Genomic DNA, 24,272 nt, shown 5'->3' with positions numbered 1-24,272 from the left:
CGGTCGAATGACACGAATGCAGAGAACTTTTAAGTAAAAAAAAGGCACAATGTTTTTTTGAAGTTTCATAATTTTTAGCGCGCATAAAATGTTTATTTCGGATGCGTCTGCACGACTTACACAAGAGCAAACCCCACCAAGGCATGTGGGAACCATGTGTCAGTAAAGACCCAAATCTCCCATGACCTCAGATGGGATCTTCAAAGGTCTGACTTGGTAAGGGCTGCTCACTGCACGGCCCGCAAGTTGTTGGAGGTAACCAGGATGTTCCAGACACTTACATAAGGAATTCTCTCAGCTAATCTTCTGCAAACAGCTCTTGTCTTAAAATCTTCATTTTTCTTCTGTTTAACTTTTTCTTTTGCTGACCTACAAAGCTATCACCTTTCCTATTCCCTTTCAGCGAACCTTACTGGGAAACTGATGGTATCTCTAGTGTTGACTTATCAGGGAACAGAAATCGGCTGGATCGTGTGAAATACGCCACACCCCAATGTGCTTTTTGTCTCAACACGATGAAGGGAACTCTCCATCAAAAGTAAACATGCGGATTGTCTTCGGTCTTGAAGTTTCACTGGCGAATGTGTCCATTATAGAGCCATTAGATGGCTCAGGTGTGGGTGAGAAGTCTGCGACTCACTCAATACCAATAGCGGAGCTAACTCCCTAGGATTGTATTTGCATCTGTTTTTGAAAGCACATAACGTGTGGCACATGAACAAAGGCTTGGTTCTCTTGCAATGACACCAGAAGGATTCGATTTGGCTATGAGTGCAATGTGTGCATTTTATATTATGTGATCTCACAATATCCCCAGAGCCCTTTTTAGATCTAGTGTTACCCTAGACCTTTAGATTATTCTAAACGTGTGTAAGTGTGTGTGTATGTGCGTGCGTGCGTGTGCGTGCGTGTGTGTGTGTGTATATATATATATTATCTACTGGCGGTCGCCAGTATATAGTTATACTTAGGACCTAGTTTCCATAGGAAACTCGTTTTTTGTTTTCGCAATAACTTTGGCGCCGGTTGACGAATCTTCGTGAAATTCTCAAAACTTAAGGCCCGTTACGGTCAGCTCCTATCCTGAAAGTTTCGGGGTGATTCGCCAAGCGGGGACCGAGAAAAAAGGGGGGGTCCCAAAACGTGTTTTCTCCATGTTATTTCCCATAGGAAACTTTTGACACGGCTACAGCCCGAACTGCTGAACGGGATGACACCAAATTTGGCAAAAAAGTAGGGCTTGGTTCAGAAAGTACTCTTTTGTTTAAATGGTGTCAATCCGTTCAGTAGTTGCTGAGAATATAAAAAAATAAAAGTTTCAATATCTATGGCCGCGGTGGATCCGCGGACCCTGCCGACCACGAGCTGCTTTCTAATTGGCTGTCAACACCTCAAACCAGGAAGTATTGGCAGCCATCTTGTGCCTCGGTCTACCGAGGCACAAGAAAACAGTAAAACAAATGCAAAAAACAAGATAAGGCGGCAGGGTAGAAACACCCTGACCCCCTAGGCCTGCTCAGGGGTCCCACAAGGACCCCCAGGGGCCAAAAAAGCATTTTTTTTAAAAGCCGAGAAAAAAAATCAAAACGAAGCGCGGACTCCCGCGCTTCGTTTAATTGAAGCCCCCGGGTGGGCCAGGTCCCGGGGTCAGTGAAAAAATGTGTGAGGGGTGCCCAATCCCCCCCACACTGCCCCAGGGACCGCCACTCTCCGGGGCTTTGCATACATATTTGCGGGGGGCACACGGGCCCTCCGCAGCCCCGGGGACCGCCACCCCCTGGGGCTTGTTTCTTTAAAGTTTCCCAAGCCCCGGGGACCGCCACCCCCGGAGCTTTCATTAATTATAATCGCGGGGGCACGCTGCCCACCGCAGTCCCAGGGACCGCCACCTCCGGGGGCTTCTTTTTAAAAAAAATATATCGGGCCCCCCCACATGCCCCGGGGACTGCCACCACCTCCCCAGGGCTGTTCAGATGTTGGGAGGGGGGCCGCGCGGCCCCCCTCCTGGAGCCTGTGATGGCCCTGGGGACCGCCACCCCAGCAGGGCCGGCTCCTGCATTGTCCCGGGGTGCCCACCCCTGGGACACTGCAGTTTGATATGGCAGGGCGGGAGCCTCACGGCTCCCGCCCTGCCATAGCAAAATGTGGTTTGGATTTTCCAAAATTCAAACCAGATTGCTTTTCCACACGGGGAGCTGGATGTTAGCAGCTCCCCATGTGGAAAAGCAATGCTGGCTCCCACAGGACGCGGGGAGCTGGCAGGGACCGTGGGGGCATTGGGGCTCCCCCCACGGTCCCCAACGCGGTGTCCAGGCAACGGGGGATTGGGTCCCCGGGGCCAGAAGCGGCCCGGGAGGGGAGCCACGCGGCCCCCCTCCCCAATAATAATTTTTAAAAAAAATCATGCAAAGGCCGGCCTCGGGGGATGTGGTCCCCGGGACCATAAATGGCCTGAGGAGAAGGGCCACGCAGCCCCCCTCCATAATAATAAAAAAAATATTGGGCCATGCACTGGGGAATGGGGTCCCCGGGGCCTGGAATTGGCCATGGGAGGGGGGCCCACGCAGCCCCCTTCCCGTTAATATATAAAAATATTTTTTTTAAAGGGGGTCGGGCCCTGGGGGATGGGGTCCCCAGGGCCCAAAAAAAGTAAAAAGAAGGGGGGCCACATAGCCCCCCTTCCAAGAAAAATAATTTTTAAAAACTCAGGTTCGTGCTGGAGGCCCCGCCCCCTCCCAGAAACACCCTGTGGGGCGTTTTAAGTTGGGGAATTAATTCCCCTTCAATACTAGGGGTCCCTGGGGGCCAACTAGGCCACCAGGTACCTCCAGTAAACGCCACAAGGCTGCGTTGCAGAGAGGTGGTCCAGGCCACGCCCATTTTTTAAACCTCTCTGCAACGCAGCTCTGTGGCGCTTACTGGAGGTACCTGGCGGGCTAGTTGGACCCCAGGGACTCTCAGGATTCAAGGGGACTTAATCCCCCAACTTAAAATGCACCACGGGGCGCGTTTGTACAGTGGTGAAGGGAGGGGGCGGGGCCTGAGGTGACATGTGTACAAACACGCCCTGTGGCGCATTTTAAGTTGGGGAATTAATTCCTCTTCAATCCTGAGGGTCTCTGCGGTCCAACTAGCCCACCACGTACCTCCAGTAAGCGCCATCGAGCTGCGTTGCAGAGTGGTGTCAAAAGGGGGGTGGCCTGGGCCACCTCTCTGCAACGCAGCGCACTGGCGCTTACTGGAGGTGCCTGGTGGGCTAGTTGGCCACCAGGGACCCTCAGGATTGAAGAGGAATTATTTCCCCAACTTAAAACGTGCCACAGTGCATGTTTGCACACATGTCACCTCAGGCCCCGCCCGCTCCCTTCACCACCGTGCAAACGTGCCCCCTGGCGCGTTGTAAGTTGGGAAATTAATTCTGCTTGAATACTGAGGGTCCCTGGGGGCCTACTAGCCCACCAGGTACCTCCAGTATGCGCCAGGGAGCTGCGTTACCTGAAACCTATGGCTTTTTCAGTGAATTTCTAAGGTTTTTTAAATGCTAATTTCTAACTATAACGTGCCTGAAGACTATGGTTTTTTCAGTGAATATATATATATATATATTTAAGAAAGAAACTCGGTAGCATCCCCCACCAAGATATCTACGGCACCAAGGAAGTCCACAGCACAGCAAGGTCAGTCAATAACGTTTATTTCATCTTCACCAAGTGCACAACAACAGGGACGGTCGACGCGTTTCGGCGAATGCCTTCAACTGGACCATAGAGTCCCAACATCTAGACAGTCTTTTTAAAGTAACAGAGTGCAATAAAAACAAAGAATTCACCTTGTGTATTTCAGTAGACTAGAATGTTAACCCACACTCAACGATGGCATACATTAGGCGCCATTTTGCATTTCAATTTTTTTTTTTTTTTTGTATGTCTGTTTATTTATTCATTTTTTTTTATTTTTTTTTATTTATTTATTTTTTTATATTTATTTATGTGTCTTGTTGTATATATAGGAAACACTTCCTATTTTGGATCCTTAAACAGATGACCAGACAGCGTTGGCGGATTTATTGAGTAAAGTACTCACCAATTATGGAAAACTTATTTATGAGGGCCTTAGAACATTGTGTATGCTATGATTATCAAGATCATGCGTATATTCGCATTCTAAAAAAAGATCCTAAAAAGATCCTAAAAAAATCCTAAAAACATCCTAAGAGATATACAGGGAATGACTGGATTTGAGTTTTGACTAATTTTAAGAGAGCACCTCAAAACACAAGGGAATTATCAATAATTCTTAAGATTTACTAAAAATTATTATTAAAAGCCATGGTCTCAAGTTGATCATCTCCCGAGTTTAAAAAGAGGTTCTTAAAGTTTTTAAGGAGATGATGGAAAAGTGATTTGTGCAATGTGCAAATTGTATCAATAGGGTCAATAACCTGCTAAGGTATTTAATAAAGTGCAGGTGTGTCGTGCAAATTTGCAATTATTTAGGCTTATGAGATCCAAGCTGCCGTAGGTATTACACAGTGCATTTTGGTAAAGTACAAATATGCAAGTATATTGTGCAAAGTTGCAATTTTTTTTAGACTCATAAATACAAAGTGCCATAGCCATCATCTGATACAAAGATATTGTATATATATATATATACCAACAGCTCGCTACATCACCAGGCCCAAGAGGGGTGGGGTATGTAGCCGGATGATCTCAAGGTGGAGAAAATATCCCAAGAAATCCCAAACCAGAAAGGAAAACGCTCACTCAGACTTGCGTGGATGCAGAATGTTTACTCCTAATCATGACGGGGCTTATTTACAAGCCTCTTGCGCCACTGTTGCATCATTTTTAACATGGGAAAAGTGACGTACGGATGGCGCAAGGGGCTTGTAAATAAGCCCCGACATGTTTTGGCCACAGCAGTGGCCTTGATTACATGTACAAGAATGTCAAACCACAATGAAAAAGAACAGCAGACTGTGCATTCGTAAACATAAACAAGTGCTCGTGTTCTTCACATAGACCTTGCATGGCTTGAAATTGAAAAATTATATGATCAATTAAATGTACCAATAGATTGTACAAAACACATTGTAGAAAATACATTGTATAAAATAAACATTTTGGGGCTTATTTGCAAGCCCCTTGCACCACACGTACATCACTTTTCCCATGTTAAAAATGACACAAAAGTGACGCATGGGGCTTGTTAATAAGCCCCTTTGTATGTTTCTCTTCACCACGCAAAAGAATAAATACAAATCAATCAATAAATCAATCACGGGTTTGTTCAGCTCTACTATTCACCCGTGAGGGTCTCAAGGCACTGAGGGAGGGGGTTTCGCAGGTTCCAGTCCATCAAGGAGGGGGTCTGTCGAAGAGCCAGGTTTTGAGGTTTCTTGTGAAGATGGGGAGAGATGTTGTCTGTCTGAGGTGGACAGGAAGGGTGTTCCAGGCTCTGGCCGCGAGGAAGGAGAAGGAATGACCGCCTGATCTGGTCTTTCTGGTGCAGGGGACCATGGCGTAGGAGAGCTGGGCTGATCGTAGGGTCCTTTGGGGTGCGTGGAATTTGAGTCGGCTGTTCAGGTATGCTGGTCGGGTGTCGTGCAGGGCCTTGTGAGCATGGGTTAGGATCTTGAAGGTGACTCTAGCTTCGATGGGGAGCCAGTGGAGTGTGCGCAGGTGCTGGGAGATGTGGCAGTGTCTTGGCAGGTTGAGGACCAATCTTGCGGCGTTGTTCTGGATGTTCTGTAGCTTGCGTGTGAGAGTGCGTTGCCGTAGTCGAGTCTGCTGGTGACCAGGGCGTGAGTGACGGTCTTTCTGTGTTCGAGGGGATCCATTTGAAGGTCTTGCGTAGGAGGCGGAGCGTGTGGAAGCAGGAGGACGAGACGGCGTTGATCTGGCGGTCCATTTTGAGTTTGAATTCCAGGATGATTCCCAGGATGCGTGCGTGGTCCGTGGGGGTGGGCGGACTTCTGAGGGTGGGGGGCTACCAGGTGTCATTCCAGGCATCAGGGTGTGGGCCCATGATGAGTACTTCTGTTTTGTTGGTGTTTAGTTGAAGGCAGCTGTTTTTCATCCATTTGGCGATGGCTTCCATGCCTTCTCGAAAATTGTGTCTGGCGGTGTTGGGTTTGTTGCATAGGGAGAGGATGAGTTGGGTGTCGTCTGCGTATGACACAATGTTGAATCCGTAGGTTCTGATGATGGGAGCGAGCGGAGCCATGTAGACGTTGAAGAGCGTGGGGCTGAGGGATGACCCCTGGGGGACTCCGTAGGTGGTTGATGTAGGGTCCGAGAGGAAAGGGGGGAGTCTGACCCGCTGCGTTCTGCCGGAGATGACGGAGCGGCTCCAGTCGAGGGCCTTGTCTGGAATCCCTGCATCATGGAGTCTGCGTATTAGGGTGCGGTGAGAGACTGTCAAACGCCGCTGAGAGGTCGAGGAGGATGAGGGCTGCAGTTTCTCCTTTGTCCAGTAGGGTGCGGATGTCGTCTGTTGGAGCAACGAGTGCGGTTTCCATGCTGTGGTTTTTTCTGAAGCCGGATTGGGAGGAGTCGAGGATGTTGTACTCTTCGATGAATGTGGCGAGTTGGCTGTTGATGGTTTTCTCGATGACTTTTGCTGTGAAGGGGAGCAGGGAGATGGGTCTGTAGTTTTTTAGGTCGGTGGGGTCCGCCGAGGGTTTCTTGAGGAGGGGGTTGATTTTGGCGTGTTTCCAGTCGTCGGGAACGGTGGGGTTGCAAGGGAGCGGTTGATGGTGTGGCCGAGTATGGGTGCGATGGTCTCGGCTGCTCTGCTGAAAATGTGGTGGGAGCAGAGGTCCGTGGGGGCCCCGGAGTGGATTGAGTTCATTGTCTTCAGTGTGTCTTCGGTGGTGAGGGCTGTCCAGTTGTCGATCGTTGGCTTCATGGTGTCAGGGGTGGTTGGTGAGGGTTCCGTGTGTTGGTTGTCTTCGTCGAAGTTGTCGTAGATGCTCTTGATTTTGTGGTTGAAAAAGGTGCTGAGTTTGTCGCAGAGGTCTTGTGAGGGTGGGATGTCGGTGGACTCGCTGGTAGGTTGGTCAAACTCCTTGATGATGTTGAAGAGTTCTTTGCTGTTGTGTGCGTAGGTGGAGATACTGTCTTCGATCGCTTTATTTCTTGTTTTTCTGATGAGTTGGTGGTGGACTCTGGAGGCGGCTATGAAGTTGTTGTGGGCTTCTGTGGATTTGGTGATCCTCCAGTCCTTTTCGAGGCGGCGGCAGGTGTATCTGGACTCACGAAGTTCGCTGGTGAACCATTTAGCTTTCTTGGCATGGGTGTTGTTTTTCTTGAGGGGGGCTAAGGTGTTGGCGTTGTTGGTGATCCATCTGTGCAGGGTTCGGGTTGCGGCATTGGGGTCCTTGTTTTCCGCGACGATAGGGGTGGAGTTGCTGAGTGATGAGGTTAGCTGGTCGTCGGTGATTCTGGTCCAATTTCTACGTGGGAGCAGGTGCTGGTGTCTGTGGATGGTGGGTGTTCTGAAGATGAAGTAGACGCATCGATGGTCGATCCTTGGGAGTTCGGTGGTGTGGCTGAAGGTGATGGGGTTTCCTGTTGTGAAGAGGGGGTCAAGGGTGTGTCCTGCTGAGTGCGTGGGTTTGGTCATGATCTGGCGGAGTCCAATGTTGTGGAGGTTGTCCAGGAGGGATATGGTGCTGGGGTCCAGTTGGTTGTTGAGGTGGAAGTTGAGGTCTCCCAGCAGGGTGTAGTTGGTGGATGCGATGGCCTGCGGGGATATGATGTCTGTGATGGATTCGGCAAAAGGTCCGTGGGGTCCAGGGAGTCAGTAGATGAGGGTTCCTCGAAGAATAAATACAAAGGTCAGCCAAGTAGCCCTGAATACAGTTAACGGTCCAGCACGATCTCAGAGATGCGCTAGCACATAATAAACATGAAAGGAGCAAAGCCAAAAGAAAAAGAAAATTGGTACGTTGCAGACATTTTATAATGCTACTATAACTTCCTTCAATTATAGTATTATGTGCATGTAATAAGCGGCACAGACACAAGTGCATGCTGGATGATGTAGTCTGTATCCCAGAACACATGGTACTGGTGTATCTGTCGGAGGAGCGGCAAGAGTTGCATTGACTGAAAACTGCATGCATATGTGTCATCTGGCCATATACAGTCAATTATAGAATAGGGGGAAATGATGCTGTGCCTCTAGTCATGGTGTACATCCGTGTGTGTTAGAAAAAGCCACGGTTTGATGTGATAGAACCCCACAGATTCTCAAGATTACCCTAGTGAATTCTCAGATGTGCAGGTAGGAACCGAAGCTGGAGAGGTGTGGAAATCAATGGGAGGTCACACATGGAAAGAGGTCCTCTATGTGTGTGTGCCTAGTGCTGTACTGCTGACTGGCTTGTGTAGTGTGCTATCGTATAGAGTCAATGTCAAGCAGGGGACCCATGTGGTACTACAGTTCCCATGACCACAATCTCAACAGTAATAGAAATCAACTGGCTACCTGTTCGTGCAAATGAATCATAAGAAAAAGAGTGAACAAATCAATGTTACAAGACTGAAAAAATGACAAGTCTTACCTGAATGTCCAGTTGCACCATGCAGAGAGTTAAAAAGGGTAGGGGTCTTGTGAAAAAAAGGCTGATTCGGCGTATCGTGGAGCACCCCTTCATTTCCTCCTGTAAATAACACACACAATGTCAGATGTTAGTGCAGTAGCCGACACTTGTCGCGATCTAAAAGATAACTATATACAGTTTAAATTACTCAGATTTATACAAGTCAAACAATAGAATGTCTCAAGAATAATCTAATTCAGTTTGGAGATGGACAATCATCTCTTCATCCTGGTTCATTCCATTAGGATGCAACGTATTAAGGTCAATAATCAATTGTAACTCCCTTTTCTTCTCCTTGAGACCCCGATCCCCACCTCTGTTAAGTGTCCAATTCTGTTCCATGATGTAATAAGACAACAGGTTCCTTCCACCTAAGTGGCTTTTAGAGAAATGTCTGGTTATTGGATTCTTTGGGTTCCTGTGTTCAATGGCCCTAAGATGTTCCAACACTCACTTTTTGGCAGCAAAAATGTACTGCCAATGTATCTTAGGCCAAATGGGCTTACCAAGACATATATTACATGGTTGGTACTGTGTGTAGGAAATTGGAGTATTGGGCATGTGTTGCCATTTTGGGTGGCATAGGAATAGATTTAGTAAACTTGCTACTTTTGCAAGCCTTGCATCAGCCACAAGGACAGAAACCTTTTGGATTGTGTTCATTGGTGTTACTTGAGAGAGTAACGTCACTTTTCACTAGAATGTCTCTGAAGGATTGAGCTCTCCCGTGGGTGATACTGGGGTAATTACCCATCCTTTCGCCAATGTCAATGGTACATTTCATTGATCATATAATGTTTTAATTTCAAGCCAAGCAGAGTTTATGTGAAGAACACGAGCACTTGTTTATGTTTATGAATGCACAGTCTGTTGTTTATTTTCATTGTGGTTTGACATTCTTGTACATGTGATCAAGGCCACTACTGTGGCTGAAATGTGTCATGTTCGGGAGTAAAAATTCAGCATCCACGCAAGTCTAAGTGAGCGTTTTCCTTCCTGGTGTTGGATTTCTTGAGATATATATTATCTACTGGCGGTCACCAGTAGATAGTTATAGTTAGGACCCAGTTTCCATAGGAAACTTATTTTTTGTTTTCGCAATAACTTTGGCGCCGGTTGACAAATGGTTTCGGGGTGATTCGCCAAGTGGGGGCTGAGAAAAAAGGGGGGTCCCAAAACGTGTTTTCTCCATGTTATTTCCCATAGGAAACTTTAGACACGGATACAGCCCGAACTGCTGAACGGAATTACACCAAATTTGGCAGAACGGTAGCTCTTGGTTCAGAAAGAACTCTTTTTGTTAAATGGTGTAAATCCATTCAGTAGTTCCTGAGAAATTCAAGAAAAAGAGGTCAAAAAATCAATTTCCCATAGGACACCTTAGACACGGCTACAGCTTGAACTGCTGAACGGAATTACACCAAATTGGGCAAAAGGTAGTGCTTGGTTCAGAAAGCACTCCTTTTCTTAAATGGTGTAAATCCGTTCAGTAGTTGCTGAGAAAATCAAAAAATAAAGGTTTTGATATCTGTGGCCTCAGTGGATCTGCGGACCCTGCCGACCACGAGCTGCTTTCTAATTGGCTGTCAACACTTCAAACCAGGAAGTGTTGGCAGCCATCTTGTGCCTCGGTAGAACCGAGGCACAAGAAAACAGTCAAACAAACGCGCCAAACAAGAAAAGGGGGCAGGGTAGAAACACCCTGACCCCCTAGGCCTGCTCAGGGGGTCCCACAAGGACACCCAGGGCCCAAAAAAGCATTAAAAAAAAAAATCGTCCGAATTCGCACTGGGTGCGCAAACAGGCCGAGAAAAAAAAAGAAAAAACGAAGCGCGGACTGCCGCGCTTCGTTTAATTGAAGCCCTCAGGTGGGCCAGGTCCCAGGGGCAGTAAAAAAATGTGTGGGGTCTCCAATCCCACCCACACTGCCCCGGGGACCGCCACCCTCCGGGGCTTTGCATAAATATTTGCGCGGGGCACACAGCCCCCCGCAGCCCCGGAGACCGTCACCCCCCGGGGCTTGCTTTTTTTAAAGTTTGGGGGCCCTCAAAGGCCCTCCCAAGCCCTGGGTACCGCCACCCCTTTCATTAATTATAATCGAGGGGGGGCACACTGCCGCCCCGGTGACCGCCATCCCAGGGGCTTCTTTTAAAAAACATATATATACCGGTGTGTGGGGGCTCAAGCACCCCCACACGCCCCAGAGACCGCCACCTCCCCGGGGCACTAATATTTGAATTTGGGGGTTTGTAACAGACCCCCGAGCCACGGGGACCACCACCTCCCCGGGGCTGTTCAGATGTTGGGAGGGGTGCCGCGCGGCCCCCCTCCTGGAGCCTGTGATGGCCCTGGTGCCCACCCCCGGGACACTGCAGTTTGCTATAGCAGGAAGGAGCCGCCTCACGGCTCCCACCATGCCATAGCAAACTGTGGTTTGGATTTTGGAGGAGAGAGCAGGAAACCTGCTCTCTCTTCCAAAATTCAAATCAGATTGCTTTTAGCAGCTCCCCATGTGGAAAAGCAATGCCAGCTCTCGCAGGACGTGGGGAGCCGGCAGGGGTGGTGGGGGCATTGGGGCTCCCCCCACGGTCCCCAATGAAGTGGCCTGGCCCCAGGGGATGGGGTCCCTGGGGCGAGAAGTGGCCCGGGAGGGGGCCACACGGCCCCCTGCCCAATAATAATTAGGAGAAAAAAAACACGCAAAGGCCTGCCCGGGGGCCATAAACGGCCTGAGGAAGGGGGCCACGCAGCCCCCCTCCATAATAATAAAAAAATATTCGGCCATGCCATAGGGTTTAGGGAAAGTTATAGTTAGTTGGACATTTCACTCGTACAAAACCAGAGAAATTCCCACGTTATGGTTAGTTCAGCTAACTATAACCTCGCGCCCCCGCTATGCACTGCTGATGACGTCACATATTACATCACTCATGGCATGGAGAGTGACATCACTGATGACATCATCCAGAGACTGTGTGTTTCTGTAAAGTTTAAATATGTTTAATTATATATAGGAAAAGGCGTATTGAAGAATGAGGGGTGCATACGTGTCTGAATGGACAATTTAGTAGGTGCGTGACTGACTCTATAAGTGAGTGTTTAAACGTCTCTTACTGAATGCATGGGTTAGTGACTAAACTGTGTGAATGTCTGTATCCGTCTGTCTGTTGGTGTGTAAGCGGCTGCATGGGTGTGTGAATAGCTACATGAGTGTCTATATGAGTTATTGATTGGTCTTCTGAGTATCTGTATGGGTGCCTGAGTGTTTGTGTGGGTGGGGTGTGTGTGACTCTGTGCATAGATGTGTGTGTGGGTGATTCAATGGGTGCATGGTTTCAAGACTGTGTATGGGTGTGTTAGTGAGTGAATGTATATCGCAGTGGTACATGTTTGAGTAACTACATATGTGAAAGAATATATGTGTGTTAGAGTATATAAATGGCTATAAGAGAGAGTGTGTGATTGTGAGAGTGGCTGTATGGATGAGTGTGTGCTTGTATCAGTAATTGTATAAGAGCATAAGAATGTGCTAGTATTTGTATGAGTAAGTGAGCTGGTGTGTGTATAACTGTATAGGTGAGTAAATGGGACTGTGATTAATTATTTGCATTACTGACTAGGTGTGTGAGTACATCTATAGATGAGTGGCAGTGTGTGAGTGTCTATATAGGTGTATTTGTGCATATGATAGTCCAGTACTGAGTGACTGTAAGTATGAGTGACTGTACGGGTGAGTGAGTGGATGTGTGTGCAGATCTAAGTATCGGTGAGTGGGTGTGTAGTTATTGGTGTTGGAGTGTCTATGGTTTTGAGAATGGCAGTCTGTAATTTAGAGTGGGTGTATCAAAAGTTATATTAGGGTGTGAGAAGATGTATAACATTTTTACATGGATGATGTCATCAGTGATGTCATCAGTGATGTCATCAGTGATGTCATTTGAGATGTCATCAGTGATGTCACTGACCATGTCATGAGTGATGTACTATGTGACGTCATCAGAGGTGCATTGCGGGGGCGCGAGTTATAGTTAGCTGAACTAACTATAATGGGGGAATTTCTCTGGTTTTATACGAGTGAAATGTCCAACTAGCTATAACTTTCCCTAAAACCTATTGTTTTTTCAGTGAATTTCTAAGGTTTTTTAAATGCTAATTCCTAACTATATCAGGCCTGAAACCTATGGTTTTTTCATTGAATTTCAAAGGTTTTTTAAATGCTAATTCCTAACTATATCAGGCCTGAAACCTATGATTTTTTCAGTGAATTTCAAAGGTTTTTTAAATGCTAATTTCTAACTATATCAGGCCTGAAACCTATGTTTTTTTCAGTGAATTTCAAAGGTTTTGTAAATTACAATTTTTAATGTATTAATTGTTATACTGATTATTTTGATACTGATTTACTACATTTTGTAAACTGTTTATTTTTAGACATTTTATTTTTTTAATTACATTATACATTACAATACATAATATACTTTCTCAGAATGAATTACTTTAGTTTAAATACTTTGCAAATAGGCAATAGACTTTTAAGTACAGTAGTTACAGGGCAAAACAATTTCAAACACAATGCAACATTGAGCTCAATGTGAATTTCTAGTCAAAAGCAATTAGTTACTTTATGGATTATTTTTCTAACCACAGGACTGGATCCTAGATTCAGTCCTTGGACATCTCCTGTAAACAGTTGAGTAAAAGCGTTTTGGTTACAGTAGTTATTTTTAAGGAATATTATTGTATTTTAAAAGTTGGCAGAAAATTCACTTAGCAGGTAAGTAGTGTTATCGTTACTTTTTCTTACTCAGTAGTGGATCCTGGGTCCAGCACTGGCCAACCTCCTGTAAACAGTTGAAAGAATGTGTTTAAGTCATACAGACAATTTTTTAGGAATATTTTTAGTTTGTGAAAATAGACACTTAGAAACTTTTCTGCTGAAAACCACACAATGGATTCCTATGGAAGGAAATACAAGTTACTGGTAAGTACGCTTAGAATTACTTTTCAAGGTCAGTGCTGGGCTAAAAGATGCGTTACAACAAACAAATGATGGACGGAATGCTGACAATGCAGACATTCTCCCCCAGTCAAGAGATCTGGGTTAAATCCATCGTTCTTTTGCCCACTACGCCACCCCAGTTTAGACATGGCCATATGCAAATCAGTCTTGACCCTGTGCCTCATGGGAACAGTCCAGCCCGAACTGCCAAGCCATGTCTTCCCTGGACCGGAATCAAGCATCCTAGGACCGGTTTCTGGCTATCAGCCGTCATCAGCCAGGATAGCTTGACTCCAGTGGCGTAGTGAGCACGGGTCCCACGTCTGGGAATACCCATCCCACTTAGGGCGAAAAGCGTTACAACAAACAAATGATGGACGGAATGCTGACAATGCAGACATTCTCCCCCAGTCATGAGGCACAGGGTCAAGACTGATTTGCATATGGCCATGTCTGAACTGGGGTGGCGTAGTGGGCAAAAGAACGATGGATTTAACCCAGATCTCTTGACTGGGGGAGAATGTCTGCATTGTCAGCATTCCGTCCATCATTTGTTTGTTGTAGGGCTAAAAGATGCAGCACTGGGTTCTCTCCTGATTACAGGTGAGTAAATCGGAATTCGTAGTTCGGCTGATTTTAGAGGAATATTTCTACAATGGTGAAGGAAGGGGGCGGGGCCTGAGGTGACGTATGCAAACACGCCCTGTGACGCGTTTTAAGTTGGGGAATTAATTCCTCTTCAATCCTGAGGTCCCTTGGGGGCCAACTAGCCCACCAGGTACCTCCAGTATGCGCCAGGGAGCTGCATTGCAGAATGATGTTCAGAGGCCACGCCCCTTTTTACAACACTCTGCAACGCAGCTCCGTGGCGCTTACTGGAGGTACCTGGTGGGCTAGTTGGCCCCCAGGGGACCTCAGGATTGAAGAGGAATTAATTCCCCAACTTAAAACGCGCCACAGGGCGTGTTTGCACACATTTCACCTCAGGCCCCGCCCCCTACCTTAACCACTGTGCAAACGCGCCCCGTGGGGTGTTTTAAGTTGGGGGATTAAGTCCCCTTGAATCCTGAGGTCCCCTGGCGGCCAAGTAGCCCACCAGGTACCTCCAGTATGTGCCAGGGAGCTGCGTTGCAGAGAGGTGTTCGGAGGCCGCACCCCTTTTTACAACACTCTGCAACGCAGCTCCGTGGCGCTTAGTGGAGGTACCTGGTGGGCTAGTTGTTCCCTAGAGGACCTCTGAATTGAAGAAGAAGGAATTCTCCAACTTAAAACGCGCCACAGGGCGTGTTTGCACAGTATCATCTCAGGCCCCGCCCCCTACCTTCACCACTATGCAAACATGCCCCGTGGCGCGTTTTAAGTTGGGAGATTAAGTCCCCTTGAATCCTGAGGTCCCCTGGGGTCCAACTAGCCCACCAGGTACCTCCATTAAGTGCCAGGGGGGCGCGTTTGCAGAGTGATGAAAGGAGGGGGCGTGGCCTCCTCCCGATCCTGTTTTTTTTTTTTCTTTTTAAGAAGTGGGGCTGTGTAGCCCCTCTTCTTTTTCTTTTTTTTTGGCCCTGGGGACCCCATCCCCCATGGCCTGCCCCTAATTTTTTTTTTAAGTGTGGAAGGTGGCCGCGTGGCCCCCCTCCCGAGGCCTTAATCTGCCCCGGGGACCCCATCCCCCTGGGCATTGGCCTTTTTAAAAAATATATATATTTTTAGGGAAGGGGGCTGCGTAGCCCCCCTCCTGTGGACACTACTGGCCCCGGGCACCCCATCCCCCGGGGCCTGGCCATCTCGTTGGGGACCGTGGAGGGGTCCCAATCCCCCCACAGTCCCAGCCGGCTCCCACTTCCTGCAGGAGCCAGCATTGCTTTTCCACATGGGGAGCAGCTAACATGCTGCTCCCCATGTGGAAAAGCAATCGTCTTTGCTTCATTGAAGCGAGAGCAGGTTTCCCTGCTCTTGCTTCAATGAAGCAAAGCAGTTTGCAATGACAGGGCGGGAGCCGCGAGGCTCCCGCCCTGTCATTGCAAACAGAAGTGTCCCGGGGTGGGCACCCCAGGACACTGCAGGAGCCGGCCCTGGGGGGTGGTGGTCCCCAGGGCCATCATTGGCTGGCTTCAGGGGGGGCCGCGTGGCCCTCCTCCCACTTAATTTAAAGCCCCGGGGTGGTGGTCTTGGGGGTCTGTAACGGACCCCCTATTTTAAATATTTAGTGCCCCGGGGAGGTGGCGGTCCCCGGGGTGTGTGGGGGGGCTCGAGCCCCCCCCCACAGGTTTTAAAAAAATTATGAAAACAAAAAAGCCCCGGGGAGCCCCCCGCATACATTAACTTAAAGCCCCAGGGGGTGGCGGTCCCCAGGGCTTGGGGGGGCCTTTGAGCCCCCCCACCCATTCATAATGGAGCCCCGGGGGGTGGCGTTCCCTGGGGCTGCGGGGGGCCGTGAGCCCCCCCCGCATATTCAATCTTGGAGCCCCGGGGGGGTGGCGGTCCCCGGGGCAGTGTGGGGGGGTTTGGGACCCCCCACACTTTTTTTTTAAATTATGCCCCCGGGATTTGGCCCCCCGGGGCAAAATAGAATATTCATCGCGGGATACCGGGCTACTTTCTTTTTTTTTTTTTCGGCCGAAATTCGCGCTGGGTGCGCGAATCTCGCCGATTTTATTTTTTTTAATTCTTTTTTTGGCCCTGGTGGTCCTTGTGGGACCCCCTGAGCAGGCCTAGGGGATCAGGGTGTTTCTACCCTGCCCCCTTTGTTTTTTAGGTTTCTTGTGCCTCGGTTCTACCGAGGCACAAGATGGCTGCCAACACTTCCTGATCTGGAGTGTTGACAGCCAATTAGCATTCAGCTCGTGCACGGCAGGGTGCGCGCTGGGTGCGGGGAGGGTGCGCGGATCCTCCGAGGCCATAGATATCACTAACTTTTTACACTAATTTTCTCAGGAACTACTGAACAGATTTACACCATTTAAGCAAAAGGCACGAGTCTGAACTAAGGACTACCTCTTTGCCAAATATGGTGTAATTCCGTTCAGCACTTCGGGCTGTAGCTGCGTCAACAGGTCCTATGGGAAAATGCATGGGGAAAACCTGTTTTGGGACCCCCCTTTTTTCTCGGCCCCTGCTTGACGAATCACTGTGAAATTTTCAGAGTAGGAGCAGATCGGAGCTGGCCAAAAGTTTGGAGAATTTCGCGAAGATTCGTCAATCAGCGCCAACGTTATTCCAAATAGAATGTTGCGGATTTCCTATGGAAAATAGGTCCTAACTATATCTACCTACTGGTGACCGCCAGTAGGTAATATACATATATATATATATATATATGTAGATATATATATATATATATTCACTGAAAAAACCATAGGTTTCAGGGGCGTTATAGTTAGCTGGGCTTTTCACTCGTACAAAACCATTGAAATTCCCCCATTATAGTTAGTTCATCTAACTATAACTCGCGCGCCCGCAATGCACTGCTGATGACGTCACATATTACATCACTCATGACATGGTCAGTGACATCACTCATGACATCACTGATGACATCTCAAATGACATCACTGATGACATCATCCAGTGAATGTGTGTTTTTCTGAAAATTACATATGTTTTATATATGTATATCTCAAGGTCGATGGAAGAATAATTGGGTATATAAGTGTCTAAATGGATGATTTGTTTTTGAAAAATTGATTGTATAACTGACTGATTAAGTGTATCTTAGTGAATACATGGCTTAGTGAGTAATATTTAAATATGTAAATATCTGTATCAGTCGCTCACTTTGTGTATAAGTGGCTGCATGGGTTGGTGAGTAGCTACATGAGTGTCTATCTAGGTTATTAGTTGTTTTTTTGAGTATCAGTATGAGTGTCTGAGTGTCTGTATGGTTCGGTGGGGGGAATTACGTAGTGCATAGGTTTATGAATGAGTGACTCACTGTTTGTATGTGTTGAAGACAGCATGTGTGCAGGACTGTATGGGTGGATGAGTGTGTGCTTGGGTGTGTTAGTGAGTGAATGACTGTCTCAATAGTGTCTTTAAGAGTAACTACATATGTTTTAAACTAGTATATGTGACTATTGGTGTATATAAGTGAGTATACGTGAGAGTGAGAGATTGAAAGAGTTCCTGTATGAATAAGTATGTGTTTCTATAAGTGATTGTTTAAAAGACTAAGTATGTGTAAGTTTCTGTAGAAGTAAGTGTGGTGGTGTGTGTATAACTGTATATGCAAGTAAATGAATGTTTGATTCTTTATTAGCATGAGTGACTATGTGTGTGAGTAACTCTATGGATGAGTGGCGTTGTGTAACAGGATGTATAGGTGTATGAGTACATATGATGAGTGAGTACATGTATGAGTGACTGTATAGGACTGTTGGTGAATGAGTGGATGTGTATGTGGATCTTAGAATTACTGAATAGGTTGTTGTAACTGATATTGGTATGTCCATTGTTTTGAAAATTTTAGTTTCTATTTTTGAATGTGTGTATCAAAGGTTATATTAGGGGGAGAGGAGGTCTGCCACTCTATCACAAGGATGATGTCATCAGTGATGTCATTTGAGATGTCATCAGTGATGTCATGAGTGATGTCACTGACCATGTCATGAGTGATGTAATATGTGACGTCATCAGCAGTGCATTGCGGGCGCGCGAGTTATAGTTAGATGAACTAACTATAATGGGGGAATTTCAATGGTTTTGTACGAGTGAAAAGTCCAGCTAACTATAACGCCCCTGAAACCTATGGTTTTTTCAGTGAATTTCTAAGGTTTTTTAAATGCTAATTCCTAACTATAACGTGCCTGAAACCTATGGTTTTCTCAGTGAATTTCAAAGGTTTTTTAAATGCTAATTTCTAACTATGCCTACAGAGATAGGACAAGTGAAGAAAGAAGAAAAAACGCAGAGAAAGAAAAAGAAGAAATGCAGAAAGAAGCAACAGAAGTCCTCAAAGACGAAGAAAAGTGCAGGAAGAAGGATAACGTGCAGAAAGAACAAACAGAAGAGCAGAAAGAAGCCTTGTTGCAAAATCATCCTGTACCCTCAACTTTTTCAGACGGATACTGGTGGTAACTGAGTCTGACTAACCAGTCCTAGAGCCAGTGCTATGTTAAAAGACACTCAGAATACAGTGAAAACACCTACATACACTAGGGAACACTATGCGTTGCAGTCCCCCTGTGATCAGCATGACCTCCTCTGTAAGCCCCTAGTATATAATAGGGCAGGGTATTAAAACTACCTCTTAAAACGCGCCACAGGGCGTGTTTGCACACGTCACCTCAGGCCCCGTCCCCTCACTTCCCCACTGTGTAAACACGCCCTGTGGCCGTTTTACGTTGGGAGATTAAGTCCCCTTGAATCCTGAGGGTCCCTAGGGTCCAACTAGACCACTAGGTACCTCCAGTAAGCGCCACAGAGCTGCGTTGCAGAGAGATGTAAAAAGGGGCACGGCCTAGACCACCTCTCTGCAACGCAGCGCAGTGGCGCTTACTGGAAGCACCTGGTGGGCTAGTTGGCCCCCAGGGTCCCTCAGGATTGAAAGGGAATTATTTCCCTAACTTAAAACGTGCCACAGGGCTTGTTTGCACACGCCACCTCAGGCCCCGTCCCATCCCTTCACCACTGTGTAAACACGCCCTGTGGCCGTTTTTATTTGGGAGATTAAGTTCATTTGAATCCTGAGGGTCCCTAAGGTCAAACTAGCCCACTAGGTACCTCCAGTAAGCGCCACAGAGCTGCGTTGCATAGAGGTGTAAAAAGGGGCGTGGCCTCAGAACACCTGTCTGCAACGCAGCTCCCTGGCGCATACTGGAGATACCTGTTGGGCTAGTTGGCCCTCAGGGACCCTCAGTATTGAAGAGGAATTAATTCCCCAACTTACAACTGTCCAGAGGGAGCGTTTGCAGAGTGCTGCAAGGAGGGGGCATGGCCTCCGGCGCGATGCCGGTCTGTTATTTATTTAATTTTTTTAAGACGGAGGGCTGTGTGGCCCCCCTTCTTTTTCTAATTTACTGGCCCTGGGGACTCCATCCCCAGGGCCTGCACTGCACCCTAATGTTTTTTTTGTTGAAAAAAATTAATTTGGCCCTCCCAAGGCCTTAATCGGCCCGAGGACCCCAACCCCTGGGTCATGGCCTTTTAAAAAAAAAAAATCTTTAGGAGGGGGCTGCGTTGCCCCCCTCCTCAGGCCACTTATGGCCCCGGGGACCCCATCCCCCGGGGCCGGCCTTTGTTTTTTATTATTTAAAAAAAATATATTTATAGAAACACCTAGGACATGCTGGACAAACCGTATGTACCTATCACCATGACGATTTGCGTGATATTCATTAAAAGGCGACTATGCATAGAATGAATCCACATGGAATGTATTGACGTGTCTGACGCCCTACCGTGCCTAATCCCGGCGCCCCCGCCGGTGGGTACTCTCCAAGTAGACACCCTTGTCGTTTATTTATACAAACATGGGTAGCTATTGACGGGCACATTTAATATACACGCACACCAAGCCATTCAAAGGGGATTCGACAAAAATTCGACCAAACTATGCAAGAAACCCCCATCACGGTTAATAAAACACACATCCACCGCCGGATGTGTAATACTTTTTATTTTACTCTCTGGAAAGGAGACGAACCTCACTTTAGAGTCACAATGTAATGCATATTATATTTCACGCCCCGGTTCATCTTATATCACACTTTTTGGTGCATAGGTTATACCATATACTATATCTAGTTTTCATTTTCAATCGTGCTCTCAGGACTATGTTCTATATAACACTGCGTCCACCTACCCTTTTCACGGGCATTACATTTTGCGATGGGGGTGGAGGGTCAGGGGGTGTTTCTGCCAAGTGAGCCCGGAGTCACAGTCACAAACGTCCTCTTCTTCCTGAATAAAAGTGAGATTATGCTGCATACTTGTTCATATTTTAAGTAGTTCGCACAGACACACATTTTAAAAACAATAAAGTTCCTAATACCCACCTTCTCTGAACAGTTAGCTTGCTGCCCCATCCACCTCCTCCCTATCCTCTGTTGTCTGAATCCATGGACTAGCCTCCTCCCTCCTGCCATGCATGGTCTGATGTGCTGCCACTGCCCACCATTTAGCATGATGTACCAGTCCACTCCTCCTGCCCTCCATTGCCCAATTCTATGGCCCATCATTGACCTCCTGCTTAGCCTCTGTGCTTAGCTTGCTGCCCCTATTCTCCTTCCCCCTGCCCTCTGATGTCTTTGTGCATGCCTCTACTACATCCTTTTTGCCCACCATGTTCCATGGACCTGCCACTCCTATCTACTCTGAGTGTTCTGTTGAGCTGCCACTCCCCTCCCACCTGCCTAGCATTGTCAGATGACCTGTCCCTGCCACCTCCACCCTGCCACCTCCACATGCCATGCCCCTATCCCCTTCATCCTGTCCTCCATGGTCCATTTTACTGCCACACCCTTCTGCCCTCCCTGGTCTGATGTGCTGCAACTGCTCCTCCTGCCTGCCCCGCGTGGTCTGTTGTGAGGCCCCTTCCCCTGAACTCTCTTGTCTGTGCCCAGGTCCTGACCCTCCCTTCTATCCTCCATGGTCCTTTGTGCATGCCCCTGCACCCTCCTTCTTGCCCATCATAGCCATTGTGCTGCCACTAACCCTCCTGCTTGCCATGCATGGTCTTCTGTGCTGCCATGGCCCCTCCCACCTTTCCTGTGTTGTCAGCTAGCTGCCCCTGACCCCCTCCCACCTTCCCTCCATGGTCTGTGTGTATGCCATCATAGCCTCATTGTTGCTCTCCATGGTGTGTCTTGTTTTTAGTGCCCATCCTGCCTGACCTCCATGGTCATCTTGCTGCTCCTGCCCTGCCCCCTTGCCCCCAGCCCTCTGTTTCCATGTGCAGACCCCTATTCCCTCCCTCCTGGCTTGTCTGTTCCATTGTAATGCCCCTGATCCGTCCCTCCTGCCCTTTATGGTCTGTTATGCTGCAGCTTTCTCTCCTGTCTGTCCATTATGGTCAGCTAGCTACCATTGCCTCTTTCCCCTCTGTTCTCTGTTGTCCATGTGCATGGTCCTGTCCCCCTATTGCTTTCTATGGATTGTTGTGCTGCACTCCCGTCCCGCATACCCTGTGTGGTGTATTGTGCTGCTGCAAACCCTGATGCCTGCCCTGTAGGGTCAGTTTGGTGCACCTCTCCATGTCCCTCCTGTCCTCTGTTATCCGAGTCCATGTCCCTACCCAATTCCTCTTGCCTACCATGATCCAATGTACCATACTTGCGAACATTTTCAACTTGGTAAGAGGGAGATTTTGAAAAATAACGGTAGACAGGAGACAGATCAAATAAAGCCCATTTGAGCTTAAAAACTTTGGACGTTTCCTGGCTGAAACGGGTCTGTTGGCATGTATGGTTGTACTACCACTGCCTCTTCCTTCTGCCCACAATGGTCTATTATATTGCCACAGCCTCTCTTGCCAGACCTGTATTGTTGGTTTGTTGCCCCTGCCCCCCTTTCCACTGCCCTCCATAGTCTGTTGTGCTGCCACTGCCCTTCCTGCCTGCCCAGTGTGGTCAAATTGTTGCCTCTGCACTCTCCTACCTGCCTTCAATTTTCAGAGTCCGTGCCCCTGGCCTCTGCCTCTCAACAGTATCCCAATGAACAACTAGATTGCTAACATTCTATATTTATTACAAAAGTGTGGAACGCCTGACGTCATCTTGATGTAATCAAAACTGTAATACCTAGAGTATTTCCTTTAGAAATTACATATATGAGAGGGTCTTATTTGCATCAAAATTATGGTTAGTGCTCTAAAAAACTAAGACGAGGACATATTTTCTGAGTTTTCAAATAGCGACAAAGAACTTTTAAATTATTTGTAATCTTTATGTTTTTTTATCCAGTTGACCACTTGATTAAATGTTGCACCTAGGGGAGAGGATGTGGTGTTACTTCCAGAGCTGCAGACTTTGTAGCTGGGGAACCAGGTTGGAGTTTCTGCTTCAGCTCAACATTCTGTGATTCTGGTCAAATCACTTAATCTCCCCATGTCTACAACCAAAATTAATTTGATCTTGTGTGATGTAACCAATGCTCATGTAAAGCACTCCAATACCTGACAAGTCTGCACTATATAAACTGCAAATACACAAAAAATAAGTGTTTTGCACACTTCTGTCATTGGGCTACATGTGGCCTGCATCTGAGTGATATTTGTGCTGCATTTGGGCTCTTTTGTCTCTGGTGGCCATCTTGGGAGATTTATTTGTTATGAAGTTTCCTAATTTCCTCATTTACTGCAGTCTCCTCAGTGGGAATACTTTCAGTTTTTTATTTTGGTTCCATCAAGAAGTGCATGTTTCAGTCTGCATGTCAGAATTTGTTTATGAAATAGAAGAGGATTTGAGAAGTCAAAATGTGCCCTAATTTTTCTTTCTGCAGAACTAATCATAATTTCTATGGCAAAATGAACCCCCTCATTTTGTTCCTTTGTAAATTAAATGTTTTAAGTGTTACCACTATATTCCAATCAAGATGGCTTCAGGTGTGCCATACTTTTGTCACAAGTAAGACTGTTAGTGCTCTAGTTGTTCGTTAGAACACTCTGGGACATTCTGTCATTGGGCTATACTAGGGCTACATCTGGGTGATATTTGGGCTACATTTGGGCTCTTTTGTCTCTGGTGGCCATCTTGGGAGATTTATTTGTTATGAAGTTTCCTAATTTCCTCATTTACTGCAGTCTCCTCAGTAGGAAATACTTTCAGTTTTTTACTTTGGTTCCATCAAGAAGGCATTCAGATGTGTCACACATTTGCCATAAATTCTGAATGTTAGCACTCTAGTTGCTTATTAGATCACTGTAGTAAAGCTAATGCTCACCAGGGAAGTCTGCTGCTGGTATTCAAAGTGCATGTTTCAGTCTGCATGTCAGAATTTTTTTATGAAATAGAAGAGGATTTGAAAAGTCAAAATGTGCCCTAATTTTTCTTTCTGCAACACTAATCATAATTTCTATGGCAAAATGAACCCCCTCATTTTGTTCCTTTGTAAATTAAATGTTTTAAGTGTTACCACTTTATTCCAATCAAGATGGCTTCAGTTGTGCCATACTTTTGTCATAAGTAAGACTGTTAGCGCTCTAGTTGTTCGTTAGAACACTCTGGGACATTCTGTCATTGGGCTATGCTTGGGCTACATCTGGGTGATATTTGGGCTACATTTGGGCTCTTTTGTCTCTGGTGGCCATCTTGGGAGATTTATTTTTTATGAAGTTTCCTAATTTCCTCATTTACTGCAGTCTCCTGAGTAGGAAATACTTTCAGTTTTTTACTTTGGTTCCATCAAGAAGGCATTCAGATGTGTCACATATTTGCCATAAATTCTGAATGTTAGCACTCTAGTTGCTTATTAGATCACTGTAGTAAAGCTACTGCTCACCAGGGAAGTCTGCTGCTGGTATTCAAAGTGCATGTTTCAGTCTGCATGTCAGAATTTTTTTATGAAATAGAAGAGGATTTGAAAAGTCAAAATGTGCCCTAATTTTTCTTTCTGCAGCACTAATCATAATTTCTATGGCAAAATGAACCCCCTCATTTTGTTCCTTTGTAAATTAAATGTTTTAAGTGTTACCACTTTATTCCAATCAAGATGGCTTCAGTTGTGCCATAC

The sequence above is a fragment of the Triturus cristatus genome, chromosome 1_2 (assembly GCF_964204655.1).
Source record: "Triturus cristatus chromosome 1_2, aTriCri1.1, whole genome shotgun sequence".
Lineage (NCBI taxonomy): Eukaryota > Metazoa > Chordata > Amphibia > Caudata > Salamandridae > Triturus > Triturus cristatus.
Note: the sequence above shows the minus strand (reverse complement) of the source record.